The sequence below is a fragment of the Centruroides vittatus genome, unplaced genomic scaffold, assembly GCF_030686945.1.
Source record: "Centruroides vittatus isolate TY-2023 unplaced genomic scaffold, ASM3068694v2 contig_1215, whole genome shotgun sequence".
Lineage (NCBI taxonomy): Eukaryota > Metazoa > Arthropoda > Arachnida > Scorpiones > Buthidae > Centruroides > Centruroides vittatus.
The window spans coordinates 1,897,540-1,911,338 of record NW_027120777.1 but is presented as its reverse complement, the minus strand read 5'-3'; the positions used below and the strand labels follow the sequence as shown (position 1 = coordinate 1,911,338).

The 13,799-nt window shown below is 33.4% G+C and overlaps 1 protein-coding gene across 1 annotated transcript in view; it reads left to right on the top strand.

Annotated features, from left to right (window-relative positions):
- The first annotated feature begins 8,210 nt into the window (after window positions 1-8,210).
- LOC136987024 (cyclic AMP-dependent transcription factor ATF-2-like) overlaps window positions 8,211-13,799 on the top strand; it is a 58,524-nt gene continuing 52,935 nt past the window's right edge. The window contains exon 1 of the mRNA XM_067284661.1: window positions 8,211-8,438. The gene's annotated coding sequence lies outside the window, so the exon portion shown is untranslated. The remainder of the gene's footprint in view (window positions 8,439-13,799) is intronic.

Below are 13,799 nucleotides of genomic sequence, written 5' to 3'. Positions count from 1 at the left end.
ATTACAACTTTTAGTATGGACACATCCACTTTATTCAGTACTGTATCCTTCATACAATACTGAATAAAGGGATGTGTGATAGTCTAGGTCTTAACCATCACTTTATTATGAAATAAAAAAAGACATTAAAAATAAAGACACATTTTCAACAAAAGAAAATAGATTTTTAATTTATTAAGTATGCAAATTGATAACAATCTTATGTAATACATAGAAATTTTAGTTAGGATCTTTCACAAACTATTAGTTTGCTAATTACAAAGTTTTTAAGTATTAGTAATTCTATTTAAAAATTTTTATCTCTAATTAGATTAATAATAATTTTATAATTTTAAATAGCATTGGTATGTGTACCTTAAAATATGATTTCTAATGTTGAAACATTCACTGAAAACAGATAAATTTTAGATTTTAAAAGATCCTCTTTGATCAGAGTTTTTATTTTCTTGTAGGCTTGTTTTTTTTTTAAGTTTATGAACAAAAATAGTTCCTTATGACTAATTTCTTTCTTAAAGTTGTTACAGTATATCTATCATGTTTTGATTTATTCTTTTAAGTCTAAAAAAAGTTTAAATAATTCAAAGATTTTAAGTTATAAAATTATTAAAATTTAAGACTGAAGATGATAAAATCTATCATAATGAAAACATTGAAAATTAGGTGTGTCAAGCTTTTGTTATAATATACTTGGTCATTTTTAAAATGTCCCAAGCTTTTAAAATCTTGTACTGTACACAACAAAATGAATCTTCCTTTAACTGCCTTCCATGCATACAGAGCACACTATACACATGGATTCAAAATGGACTTTTCAACTTTGAAAGCATAATTTGTCACTGTCACTGAACTCAAACCACCATCACAGTTATCAAAATGTTAAGTAAATGCTAGGTAATTAAATTTCTTGCTATAAAACTAAGATGTGATTGTGCACTTTCCTACTACACTGGCATGGGAAGAGTGGGAGTTGGTTTTGACGATTTTGATCACTTGCTAATCTACCTCAGTTCTAGAAAGTTGAACAAATGAAGATAAAATTGTAGCGGTTCTTTTTTGATCTCGTCATTGATGTGCTTGAAATATAACTGACAGCTGTTGATGTCACACACTATGGCTGGGGTGATGTATGCTCTATTGCATCCCATTTGTCATCTGGAGGGGTCTTTATCATTTTATGCAAAACTGTGGAATGCTGTTTTCACAGGGTTCGACGTATCCGACAACCTTGAAAAATTCCTGGGGTTTTTTGACCCATCCAGATTCGATCTCGGATCTCCCAGAGCACCTTAAATTCTTGGCGATCCTTGGTTCTTTCGATATATTTATCGAAAGGACCAAGGACACTGCTGTTGAAAACCTTTCATTAGTACTATCACTCTGTTCATGCAGAGTATATTCCGATATTAATACCATGGGACTGATATGTATGTCCTACTTATACTTTTTCCTATTTAAACTTTAAAAAGCTAAAATAAAACCATTTAAGAATATATTGAAAATTTCATAGAAACCATGCAACCCAATCATGAAAAATGTAACTGTTAATTGAAACTGCAAACAATAGATAAAATTTTTACGAAAGTGGTTATCAGCAAACAATGGAACACACCATCGAGGTGTCAATTAAAACAATACAGTCCTGGCCGGATGGCCGAGCGGTCAAGGTTAGCAGCCTGCCGCCCTGGGGGACCCGGGATCGAATCCGGACGGGTCGAGAAATCCCCAGGAATTTTTCGGGGGGTGGTCCGTCCGGATATGTCGGGCCCCGTCCTCACCACCCGGTCGCCCATTGTGGGCCTGGACGAACCCATAATGGCCTACTAAAAGAGGCCCTCTAGTGCCACAGGGCGGAAAGAGTTTAAAAAAAAAACAAAAGAAAAAAAAGACCAAACGTTATTTCAAATTATTGTAAAAACAAACGAACAATTATTTATTGTGACATTGTCAATGCTGGGCTGCAATTTTTAATTTAAAATATATGCTCTCCACCTCAAATTGGTGGTCGCTTGCCCTTGTACAGTACGTCATACTTTTCCTTTAACAATAGTGTCGTGCCGGTCATCTACTAACTGCTTTTAGGAGAAAAATTTTGAATTGAAATAACGTAATTTCCTGTCCAAATCTGTAATTTCAGATTATCATGATATTAAATTTTTCTAAAAACCAAATATACTTTTTCTTTCTTTATACATGATTTAAAATTTTTAAAATGTAATTACCAATAAGATTTTTCTTGACAGAACAATAGAAAAAACTACTAGAAAACAGCAGACTCTGCTTTTATTCATTTGGTCTACCAACCAAATGAATAAAAGCAGAGTCGATAGATATGGTTTCAACAGTGGAATAAAAATATGCCACTTCTCACCAGATTTGCAGTAGTCAGACTTATACCCCTCAAAAACACTTATTTGGCATTCTCTTGTTTCTTTTTCTCGCAGAAAAAAGTTACAAAAATGCTTGAAAACGGTAAAATTACCCACTAACCAAATGAATAAACCTGCTTCTCGCCGCAAAGTGATTCGAGCGCCAGCTGTCGGCAACTTGACACATTAACTCATACTGGTATCTGAGCTATGTTCTAAAGCAGGGGTGGCCAACAAGTCGATTGCGAAGCCATTTTGGTCGATCGCTCGCGATGTCTTGACTTAATGTGTTACACTTGTCTGAAGCTCCGAAAGTGGGTCTAGAATATGTGCAAAAAAAAAAGAATTTTTTAAAAATTTTGTATAGAAGAAAATAATAATAATAATTTAATGTTGTAAAAGGAAATCGTCAAAAAAGAAAAAAGGGGAAATGAAAAATGAATATTTTATATCCATAAAAGGACATATCTAGAAATTTCCAAGAAAGATAAACTTCACAAGTTAAAACAATAGATGAATTTGAGTACTAAGATCGAAAATCTTCGATAGGAATCGAATTGTCAGTCGGTGTTGACTCATCCCACGATCTGGGTTCCGATCTCGTTACAATTCATAACGAACCAATCGAAAAGCAGGGGTAAGTCGGTATCGACCTATCGGAATGTTCGATCTGGGACCCAAAGGGAACTTATAAAAACCGCGCGAGTCAAGGACGGGACGCTCTATCATGGTTCTTGGATCTTTGTCTCTCGATATTACGATTCAGTGTTTCCGTGGACTTCTGCAGTTGGATTTCATCTCCTTTAGAGTGTCACTCGCTCCCCTGGAATTGTCCCTTCTACCGAAGCCTTCCTTTAGAAACTGAACAGCCCTCCCTGAGCCGTCGACTCCTGCGAAAACATTGGAGAACTTTCCTTTTGGACCTTCGTCATCCGGAAAAGGGACCCAGAAGATTTGACCATCCTCGCCCGATAAAAGTGTATTATTGTTGTAAGAACCTTTTGTTATATAAACGGGTTAAAGATGAATAGTCTGTCTCTGAGTTTTTTCCACTTCCACACGTTAGTCGTGACCGCGCTACAATCCTGACTAACGCAGTCGGTCGGCAAACCTTACTTTTGTAACCGAACGCAACGCGCAAACGCAATAGCATACATGCAGTTATTACTGGACTCAGAAAAATACAGCCATTTAGCTTGAATATTTGGTACTGTCATCCGTCAACCGAGAAAAATATCCCAGTATCACCAAATGTAGCGAATATATTTATTCTTATTTCGAATCTACATACCTGTATGAATCGGCATTTTCATACTTCAAGTTAATTCAAATTAGCTACAGATAAAATAAATTCTAAATCTGTCTTTATTACCTTAATATTAATGGGAGGACTGAGTTTGCATGTCACTAAGCAAGGAATCATAATTAGGTGTATATTCTGACAAAGATGGTAATAATGAGTCTTCAGTATGGTAATCAGTCAGGACAGAACGTTGTTTAGTCTTCGTTAATAAATATCGTTAATAATTACTCATGTTATTTTAATTCCCCTGGACGTGAGTTTTTTGGCTCCTTTAAATAATTATGTTGTTTTTTACGTAAATAGATATACAGGGTGTTTCGGTACGAGGTGCACTCCCGCGAGCTAGTGATAGATTAGCAAAAAATAAGTTTAAAAATGATAAATTTTCCTGGCCCCAAAAAATTGCGAAAGTGAAATCTTATAATCAAATTAGCCATACTGTGCATTTTTATAACAACTTTTTTCATATTTACAAACAAATAGTACCGCAACTTATACATTGCAATTGATAAAAAAAAAAATTAAATTATATTTTAAGTTACTAAAAATCTATCTTGTAAAAGAGTCGAAAAATCGAATTTTTTAGGTACCGCCTATACGGAATGAACTCGTAGCTGCAAATATCAAAAGTTGGCTCTGGAAATTTATTTTCATTATGAGTCTATATCTCGAAAACTTAATAAGTAATTTAAAAAATAGTTTTAAACATGTATTTTGCTTATCTACCCATAGCCTGCGGGAGTGCACCTCGTACCGAAACACAACATATTACGTATTACGCACCTTTCCCTCCCCACTTAAACTATGACTATGACAAGTCGATCGCGACACATTTTTAAGATGAAAAGTAGATCTTATGTACACAAAAGTTGGCCTGTTCTAAAGTAATTATCGATTCTGCTATTGGTAACTGAGAGACCAGTTGCTGGAATTTTTAATATGAATTTAAATAAGATCGATTTGGTGTTTTTTTTTTCTTCTTTTCTTTCTTCTTTAAAGTGGATTTTCATCTGGCTTTCTTGTTGAAAAAGTCTTGGGCCCTGTAGCCTTGATGAAGATCGAGAATACACTGTGGGCCACAGTGCACTCTCGATCTTCATCAAAGCTATAGGCGTTACAAATCCGAACTTCTCCGAACCTCCACATAGACGGCTGTCACACATGGACTGTTTTTATCCCTCCCCTTCAAGGGCTTGTGGTTAGCTACACGCTCTATCGGGACCTGTACTCCCGGTCATTTTGTGTCTAGGGATAAGAGATCCCTACCTTGTCTTTTAGCTTAGTAGCTGTCAGAAGCTAGAAGGGGCGCACTTCCAAGTATAAGAGGCAGCCCATTTTGCTTTTATTTGCTTGTACATTGTTGGTGTTGTTCCTTGTCGCGTCTCAAGATTTCTTTTTATTGGCTATCGCGTTGTTCACTGTCATGCCCAGGTCTTACTTTGCGAAGTTGTCCTTCCTTTGTTATCTGACCTTTTAGCCTAGTAGCTGTAGGTGGCCAGAAGGGGCGCACTCCCGAGGGGGCAACCCATTGCTTGTTTGTACATATCTACAGCGCCGGATTTACCAATCCAGGGGCCCTGAGCACAAATTCGGTGGGGGTCCCCTTTAAGAGTAGGCAAATTTGATGATTTAGAAAATTTACACAAAATGCTGTACTTAAAAAAAATATGTTTTCAAAAATTTTACTTATTATTGTAAAAGTGTTTAAGCTTAAAACATTCTCATAAATTCATATTAAATTTCATTAAAGGGTGTACTATAGATTACCACCTATGGAATTTCAGGACTTTGATTATATATTTGAACTCGGGACCGAGATGAGTTCAACGGTACCCCATTTTTGGACCGGAGTCGAAAAATAAAAAAGTTATCATACTTTTTAAGTTACCATACTTTTTTAATGCTCTCATGCAGACGGCACCGTAGTTGCTAGTACTGCCATCTTGCGATAAAGTCTGCAAACCATGACGTCAGACTACGATCATCTCCCGGAGGGTTAAACACGCGATACGAGAGCGGAGAGAGCGACGCGACTCATGGCGGCCGCTCCGACTGTTCGTGCTCTCGACTGACCTCCCGGAGGGGAGCCGCCGGCAGGCCGCCATGTGCTAAACGTCACTAGTTATTGATTCACGGTTTTTTTTTTAACTCTTTTCACCCTGTGGGCACTAAGAGGGTCTCTTTTTAGTAGGCCCATTATGGGTTCGGCCAGGCCCACAATGGGGCGACCGGGTGGTGAGGGACGGGGCCCGACATATCCGAACGGACCACCCCCCGAAAAATTCCTGGGGATTATTCGACCCGTTCGGATTCGATCCCGGGTCCCCCAGAGCGGTAGGCTGCCACCTTGACCGCTCGGCCATCCGGCCTCCTTTTGATTCACGGTAGTTCTTGAACAAAAGAAAAAACAGGAGGTAGCGTTTATCAATATTATCAATAAAGATGACGAGATAATGGCATAAAATGCATTTTAACGGCAAGCGACGCGACTCCCGATCATCGCGCGATTGCCGGAAAAAAGTATGATAACTTTTTTATTTTTCGTCTCCGGTCCAAAAGTAGGGTATCGTTGAACTCGTCTCGGTCCCCTGAGTTCAGATATATACCCAAACACCCGAAATTCCATAGGTGGTAATCTATAGTATCCCCTAATTAAATAACGCTTTATTTTATAAAATCTAGACAATATACATTAAACGTAATATAATTAAATTAAATAAAGCAAACTTATAAAAATTATGTAAAACATTTTCGTGCTTTTTTATCTGCAAAATTCTTTACTACATCTTCAATATTTATTTCACGTAATACATCACGTTCTGTACTTATAACCGTTAAATAATTTAAACGTTCTTGTATCATAGATGTTCGCAACACATTTTTAATAATGAATAGTTTAGAAAATGAACTTTTACCGGTCACATTGCATATCATTAGCGTTAAATATATTCTCAAGACCAGGGCCGGATTTAACAATCAGAGGCCCGTGGGTACAAATACGGTGGGGGCCCCCCTTTAAGAATAGGCAAATTTGATGATTTAGAAAATTTACACAAAATGCTGTACTTTCAACTAGATTTCAACTAGGAGGTTGTAAATTTTATTTTAAAATAAGGTTATTGTAAACATACATATATTTTATTGTATAAAACTAATTATTTTAATTTAATTGAAAAATACCCATGTAAAATTTGTTCCCGGGTATGGTTTTCTCTGCCTGTGGCCCTCGTGATTAGGCCACACTAGGCTGTCGCGGTAATAGAAAAAGTAAATTATGTTTAATTAAACATAGTTTTGTGGGGGCCCTGGGCACCGGCTCCAAATTTTCTTATGTAAATCCGGCCCTGCATATCTAGTGTTGTTCATTGTCCCGCCTCGCGTTTGTTTGTGTGGCATTCGCAGTTTTTATTGTCGGGCCCATGTCTTGCTTTGTGGAAATGTTTCTTGTTCCTTTGTTGAGGATTGTTCTGTCCATGGTCAACGTTTGTCTCTCCATGTATTTTTATAAGCACTTTTTTCCCGGGTTGTGTCCCACATTCTGTATACTTTGTCATAAGGATTCATTAAGAGATGCCCGATGGTTGCTCATGAGATCTCACTTCACACTTGCCTATCTTTCTTATCCCTTCTTCACCTCTTCACCCCCTCCCTACATCTTCTTACTTCCCTTCAAAGGCTAAGCCAATGGTACGGCCTTCTAAACTTTACAGGAATGGAATGTTTATCAATGTCCGAGCTGAAGAAACAATAATCTGCTATTGTCGGATGCTGAGTTCAATTCCTCATCGACCTTCAGATATTAGCGAGATTGCGGCGGACGAGCGGCGCTCGTCGTTCGACGTTCACGTTTTAGAGATGAAAACGTCGGCTGCAACCTCGCTATTCTTGTAGACGGGTGTGTTTTTACTAAAAACATAGAGTCAAAGAAATAATCTTTTGTTACAGAAATAGTTAATTATTGTATTTTTCAAAGTTACTTGATTTTGACTGTAATTATTAAACGTTTTTTAGAAAGAGAGCATTTTTAAAAGTCAAAATAGAGAATATATCTTCCGTAGGATAGATAAAAGGATGATTTGTCCTCCTTTCGGAAACAAAATGATAACTCTGCCAGGCCCACAATTGAAGTCACCACTGGACGTGGAACTGGACGTATCCGGATCAACTCATACATTTTAATCGACCCAAATTCGAGCCCGAAACCCGTTCTCAACGGCCGACTAATGCTTTTTCTACTCGGTTTATCAGTTTTCACGCTTAATTTAACCTGGATACGTTCACTAATCGGTTACATCTATTATAGACTTGTCTAAACCCATTAGAAAGAAGGCCTCTTAAAGAATATAATAAAATATATACATATAAATTAATCTCTATTTTACAACCTGAATTTTTATTTATTAATACATTTAACACAAAAGGAATCCCTAATATAATATAAACAAAGCAGAAAACATTCGTATTATTTCCGAAAACATCGACATATTTAAAATAATCCGTGACTGCTTCAATATATTTTCAAACGGAACCGAGCGGAGGGAGTCGAGATTATATTACTATATTATTTTTTTTTTCGCGGATCGTGTTAATGTCGAAATAGTAATTTAAAACGATATTTATTATTAATTAAGCACAATTTTTAAATGATTTTATAAAGTTTATATAAGGATAATTTCGTATCGATATACAATGGAAGAGAAAGCGAAACGGAGATAAACATTGTTTCTTGTGTTATAACAACACTAGATCGTCTCGTCTTCTGTTCAAAGGTACAAACAATTCATTTTACGTCATAATTTAATAATTTTTTACTTAATTATCGAGTTTTTAAGCTGGGGGAAGGTACAATTATCATTACTCGACGTAACTGTGTGATAATACATTAAAGTATTTACGAATTACGCTATTAAAATCAAACGTGAAGTAGGGACGGTCTGTCACTTAAGATAAAATTATCGTTAGTTAAAATCAATTAAATTATATAACTAGAAAAAATGACTTAAAATCGTGGTTATTAATTAGAATATTGCCTGTTATATTGCGTACCGCGTATGTAACGTCTACTTCCTGACGTTTGACATGTGCCTTTTAAGCCAACATTCAAATAATTGGTAAACAGTAATCGACCATTTTCGTGTTGTTGTGTTAAGGTTAACGACAAATCTATGCTTAATTAAGTAAAATGGATTATTTCTTTGATCATAAGTCACTTGGAAAGACATCTTTATCAATTTTTGTGTTTTTTATATTATAAAATTTACTTCAATAAAGTAAATCTAATGATGTAGCCTTGTGTTTATTTTTATTGGAAGTAAATTTTGTAATATAAAATTTTCAAAAATATGATAGGCTGACTGTAACGTTTACGATCCCGCCAGAGACGTGTTCGTAATCGATGAAAACAGAGTCTAAAACTGATTGATCTATAAATTGGTGATGCTCGTTGATGATTGTAAATTGGTGATTGACGTGCTCTATTCAAAGATTGATTCTACAATTAAATATTAAAAATGGCAAAACTGAGGATAGTCCCCGGAAATTGGAAACGTCTGGTCGCTGTAATAAAGACGTCTTTCCGACCTTTCTCTCGAGGCAGACTGGTAAAATTATGGATAATTTTATATTGATATCTTCTAGTTTAATTATTACTGGTACCGATGAATGCCATTACTAAACCTTTAATTTCGGTAACGTAGCGTTTAATATGATTTCGAACTAATGCTTTTGACCTTACCCAGGGTCTGCTTCAGGTTCTTAAACAAATTGTGTTCCAATTTTGATTTATGTTCCAAATTTTTAAAATTTAATGCATTTAAAAAATGTTTGATTCAAAGCATTCTGTTTTTGGAACACAATTTGTTTAAGAACCTGAAGCAGATCTTGGGTAAGGTCAAAAGCATTAGTTCAATATTGTATTAAATGCTATGTTACCAGAATTAAAGGTTTAGTAATGGTTGATAATTTTATGTGAGCAGTAATTTAATGCAGCTGTGAATTTTGCTTATCTATTACACTTATATAGAGTTACTATGTAACAAAATATGTATGGTAACCAGGGGCAGATCTACATAGGGACTAATAGGGCTTAAGCCCTATTATTCCCTATGTAGATCTGCCCCTATTAGTCCTAAATTGAATTATCATCATAAATTTTTAATACTTTTTCATTAACAATTAGCACTTATCAATATAAAGTTTGTCATTCAACACCATTTCATAAATAAGTATATTTCAACTCTGATTTTGACGTTATTAAAAATGAATTTTAAAAATGGGTCCACATTGGACTTCAACAAGTCCTAGGACCCGAAAAATCTAGATCCGCCCCTGATGGTAACGCTAGATTACTATTTAAGTGTTGCCCATAATTGACTGTGCTAGCGTCGGTAGGACATATTTTTCTGTGGATTGGCAATTGAAAAACACTGATTTAGAAGATACCTCATTAGAATAATGGGGTATCGTGTTTACTTTATTGAAGTAAATAAATTGTATAAATTATACCTTTCATCTGATTTCTTATACTGTACTTTTGTTTCACTTTCTCATGATCCGTTAGATCAGGAGAAAATTTTCATAGTTATATAGTTTCTTGTGAAAAGGCATGTCATGAAGATTATATAATTATAGGTTGGTTTATTTGGAGTACTTCATGTTGCATTTGTGCTTTATTAAATGATTTGTTGCTTAGTTTTAAAATCATTTGAAAAGACATTTTTATCTTTTATTATTGAAATAATTAAAATTGAATAAGTTGTTATTTTTATTAGAAGTTATTTACTAGATATCATTAGATTAGGAAGAGAATTTTTATACTTATGTGGTCTTTCATTATAAAGAGAGATCATGTAATAATGAATTCAAATTGCACATTTGATATATGAATATAAATTAATGATGTTTAAAGAGTTTTCATAATATTCAATATATATTATATTTTAAATATACATTTTGGATTCACATGTGATGAGATTCTAGCTCTGAATGAGGAATGGTAAAACGACCTCCAAGAGGATCAATAAATTAAAAGGATCATGGTCCTACACACAATCCTTTGTGAGATATTTGACTGGCTATAGAGCTAGTGGAACTGAGTTGAGCGCCACCTGTATGCAGGCAAAGAAAACTGCTTCGGGAAAACATGTGCATCTTTGGATTGGATATGTATTGAAAAGCAGTGGTTGTTTTCTTCCTGTGATAATAAACCACAGCTTTCTGCCATACAAAACTTCAAAAACTAACTATTGTGTGGTCGGTTGTAGTGTTACCTATATTACTGCGCCGCCAGGTACAAAGTTTTATTCGTTCCCGAATGAACAATACCCTGGGAGGAAAGAGAAATGGCTGGCTGAAATTTAATTCCTGAGGTTAATTATATAATGAAGATGTGTTGCATTCTAACCAATCTCCTGTTATAAAACCTTAGTTGGCTCTATTTTAAATTTAGTTCTCTAATGTAAAGTTTAGTAATTTTCTTTTTTTTCTTTTTAATATTATTTTGTTAATCTGACAAATTAACAAAATAATTGGCATATGATTATTTGGCATAAGATTAATTGGCATACGATGTGATATTTGAATTTAAGAGATCTGTGGAAGAAAAGGGTAAGAAGCAAAATTAGTATTTTGAGGAAATGAAGGTAAAATTTCTCCCTGTTAATACAATACTATTAGCTACTGCTATGGTCCTTATTGAAGCTCCTTTATATATATGGTTAGTTACAAATTTCATTATTTACCATGCAATGAATATATAGTTTACTTCTTCCATACCACCCTTTAAATTTACAAAATTAAGAGTATAATAAATATCAGAATATTAATACTGCTCAGTCCTAATGATCTACAGTCACTTCTCGACTTACGACCAGTTCGACTTACATCTGAAGTTGCGGAACCGAACCCCGTCGTAAGTTGAGAAGTGACTATACAGCATTGACTAATGCAGGCATTCTTTGACCGTAAAGTGCTGAATGTAGTACGTATATATTATATATTATTTAAATATATAGTTATAAATAATATATAAATTTATAATTTATCAAATTTCTATTTATTAAAATATAAATAGTGTTACATGTAACATATAAAATTCATACAGGATAAATTCATATATTGTAAGAATGCTATTATTCCTCAACAACAATCAAATGAACAAAATGTTGAAACAAAAGTAATGAACATGAAATACTAAACTTTAAAATTATCACATTGAAAAATCACTGGTAAGATGATTATCACCAGAATCTTCCTCACTAGAATGTTTTTGTATGGTTTCCAAGTGTAACATTTTATTGTTATTGCTTTTAAGTAGCTTCTTTGCTATTAACAGTGCTTCACAGGAATCGATAAGAACTCGATTTTGTAGTTTAGCTTTTATTAAATTTAATTACAAAAAAAAAAAAATATGTTCAACTGCTGAATGAGGAAGCAATAAAAACATCTATTTACTGCCAAACTAAAGTAAAAAAATATAGAAATAAGAATAAAAATGAATGTTTTGAAAGGTATTAGGATTTCATGAATAGTACTAGGAAAATGGTGTTGGGTATCTTGGTACTGAAACAATTAAAAAGGCAGTAGATTAGTACAAAAGTACCAGATGCAACAACACTGGCGCCGGCTTTGTAGCCCCGATTCTGTTACCCGGCATCGCTGCTAGAGGCGCCTCGATCTAGTTTCATCGTTCCTTCCACTAGCTCTATAGTAAGCTAACCTTGGGTAGCTTACACAAAATTCATGTACTGACATTATAAAATGATCCCTCTTCATGAAGAGAGATTATATAATTACATAAACTCTTCTATTGATTTAATGAATTTACATTAGGAAATTCTAATAGTTTACTCAATTTTAATAATTAGAATGATATTTCAAATATCTGATGCTATACTGCAATTAGATCCAAAGTAATTAAAATAATCTTTATTTATATTATATTTATGAATCTAAGCTTTTAATCATTTCAGTTGTCTCTTAATATTTAAAAGAATTAAAATTTACTTAAATATTTTCATTTTTTATTTAATTTTAAAATATTTTTTTTATATAAGTTAAATTCTCTAATAATTTTTGTAATAAATGTATACTATAATTTCCTGTATAATATATCAAGATATTAAATGTGTTTATACTCTCTGAATAGGTTTTGGCTGACGTATGTTTCAAACATTTTTAATAAATCATAATTTTTAAAATAATAATAAAATGATAAATTTATCAATTTACATTGCTGTCAAATTACACACATTGCTGTTGTAAGTAAATTACTTGCATGTTGCAAATATAATTTACAGTATATTTAATGTTTAAAAAGAAAACTTGGAAATGTGAATTGTATTGTGTAAAAGTGATAACTTGGTACTTTTAGAGAGAAAATGTAAAAAATGTAAATTATGTTAGACACAACAAGTTGATTTTGAGAAAATTTTTCGAAAAAAATTGGAATAGTTGTGCATTTAGTTTAAATATTGATTTTAGACCTAGTTGATTAGTTCATCGGAGTTTCATAAGAGTTTCAAAATTATAATTAGTATGAGAAATTGCAAAATGATATATTCAAAAAATGTAGGGATTGCATTAAAGTTTACCATTACTTAATTTTTATATATTTTATGATCTTTATGTTTAGCTAACTATAAAACTTTTTAATATGTTTTCAGATTTTATGAAAAATATGCAAATTGACTACAAGTATTGAAAATATGCTTTGGAGATCAATAAAATTGAATATCAGATAGGAAAATGTGTTTTGTATCTGATATGAATTCCATTTATTGATTCATTTAGTAAGTGTAAAGAATGATCTGATCTGATTTTTAAAACACTTAATGTCATATAATATTGAATATGATGACATTTAATTTTATCAAAATGCATAGAAAATGGATGAGATGATACATATTTATATACACAGGTGTACACACATGTTCAAAATACATGTTGGAAGATGGCAAGAAATGCTAAAGGAGAATTAAATTTTTGAGATTAATCATAGGAAATATAAATTGATCTGATTTCATAAGATGTTCAGTATAACATGAGATTAATATACATAAACAAATCTCACAAAACTGTGCAGATTCGTAACTAGCAATGCATCCTCAAAGAAAGTGGGAGTTGCAGGTTCA